Below are 2,192 nucleotides of genomic sequence, written 5' to 3' on the forward strand. Positions count from 1 at the left end.
ATAAACTATTAAAAAAATAAAAAAAGAGGTGGCTTAAAACTCTGGTCTATATAGTACCTTCCAGGAAGAGCTATAAATTTGTAGAGGAATGATAGGACAAAGAAAAGTCATTTTAGTCTTCCAAGGATGGGAAGGTAAATATATAGGAAAGAAATGGAAGAGAAAGACTAGTTAGTAAAGTTTCTTATGTAGGAGCCATCTCCAGGCTGATACAAGTATGAACTGATACACTTTTGTCCTTCCTGATAGAGAGAAAAAGAGGGACACCTTTGAATATTTATGTCCTACTTTTAGGCAAATACAGGGAGGGCAGGGGGATTTTCTAGTATTTGTTTCTTTTCAATTGCCTTCAGTTCAAAATAATTTTTATATCAAAGGGCCATATTTTGGGGGAACATATTTTGGTTTTCTTCTGTGACTTTCATCTTACTGGTACTTTTTGTCTGTGGCTCTTCTGTCATGCCTGCTCTGATGGAGAAGGCTGCTTGTCAGGGAACTGACAGCAAACCTCGGGCCAACAGCCAACAAGGAACTGAATCCTATCAACACCACTGAATGAGCTTGAAGGTGGTTCTATCCCAATTGAACCTGGAGTCTTTGGCCAACACCTTGATTGACACCTTGTGATAGCTCCTGAAATAGAGAGGCCACACAGAAACTGTGAGATAATAAATGTATATTTGTTTTTTAATTGATTTTGAGAGAGAGAGAGAGAAACATTGACTTGTTCCATTTACTTATGCATTCATTGGTTGATTCTTGTATGTGCTTGACCCTGGATTGAACCCACAATCTTGGTGTATTGGGACAATGCTAGCCAACTGAACTACCCAGCCAGGGCTAAATGTATGTTGCTTTAAGTCACCAAATTTTAGGGTAATTTATTAGCAACAATTAGCAATAGACAGCTAATGCAATAAGAAAAATTAAAGTATGTAAATTAAACACTGAATTTAAAAAATTTAAAAGAAAAACAAAATAAATCTAAGGAAAGCAAAATAGAGATCAATTACAAAATTAACAAGTTTGAGATTTGAAAATAGTAGAACTTGTAAGTAAATCTAAGAACTGATTCTTTGAAAAGCATAAACTAGTAACTAACCTAAGGGAAAAAAAGAGGAAAGCATGAAATCATAAGATAAGAAAGGAGATTGGGGAAATAAGCACAGATATAGAAAAGAAACTTAAGTACTTGGTTCAACTTGATGCATTATTCAGATCTTTAAAAGAAAACATTAATTTTACATCCCATTCCCTTCCTTTTCCCTAGGGGGAAGTCAGCTGATGTAAATTTGAGCTTTCTGGTTTTATTCTAACTATTCTCTAATTAAGGGTGAAACAGGGTAAAAGTCTTGCAGAGCAGTGGTGGTGTTTTTTTTTTTTAAGGGCACAGAGCACATTTACTTGGTGAACACTGATGGCAGACATCATCCAAGAGAGAGACAAGCTGGCAAAGTTCTGCTACAAGAGAACCTAGGAAGCCTCGAGCTACTACACAGTCTCATTCAGGAGCAGGCACAGGGCTCTGGGCACACTGGGCATGTCTTCAGCCATTCGGCACGGTACAAATGAGCTCTTCATCGTTGACACAACCATTGCTATCCTCGTGCCCTGCCATCGGCATCTCTACATCTTCCTCTGTCATCTTCTCACCAGAACATGTTGGATTTTAGCACCGATGACAGTGCCGTTCCCCTCCTTGTCAAACACCCTAAGGCCTTCGACATAGTCCTCATAGGTATCCTGGTCCTTGTTCTTGGCCACAGTCTGCAGCATGGGCAGGACGTGCTCAAAGCCCAACACCTTCACATCCATCTCATCACTCTTGAGGTTCCCCAGGACTTTGAGCACCCCTGCATTGGCGGTGTTCTGGCCCAGGGCCCTCATCATGTCCCCGCACCGGCTGTGCAGAATCTTGCCAGTCCCGGTTGAGTCAAAGAGCTGGAAGGCCTCCTTGAATGCTGCAGTCTTGTCCTTGGTGAAGTGACCCATCTTGACTATTCAGCTTTTCGGGAACTCTTCCTGCAGCAATGGCTCCAGAACAGTACTTTTTAAACCTGTATGTCATACCTGTTAATGGTTCATGAAATCGGTGTAGTGGATCTTGACCAGAATTTTTAAATGACATATAATCCTATATAATAAGAGAGGGATATGCTAATCAGCCCAGATAGGCTAATTAGTCATGACCA

General features: G+C 40.3%; 1 pseudogene; it reads right to left on the minus strand.

Annotated features, from left to right (window-relative positions):
* Positions 1–1,546: 1,546 nt before the first annotated feature.
* LOC139007146 (myosin light polypeptide 6-like) lies at positions 1,547–1,992 on the minus strand (annotated as a pseudogene).
* Between the last annotated feature and the right edge of the window lie 200 nt (positions 1,993–2,192).

Source organism: Myotis yumanensis, unplaced genomic scaffold (genome assembly GCF_028538775.1).
Source record: "Myotis yumanensis isolate MYYU_CA2020_CCGP unplaced genomic scaffold, mMyoYum1.0.hap1 SCAF_1, whole genome shotgun sequence".
In the NCBI taxonomy this organism is placed as follows: domain Eukaryota; kingdom Metazoa; phylum Chordata; class Mammalia; order Chiroptera; family Vespertilionidae; genus Myotis; species Myotis yumanensis.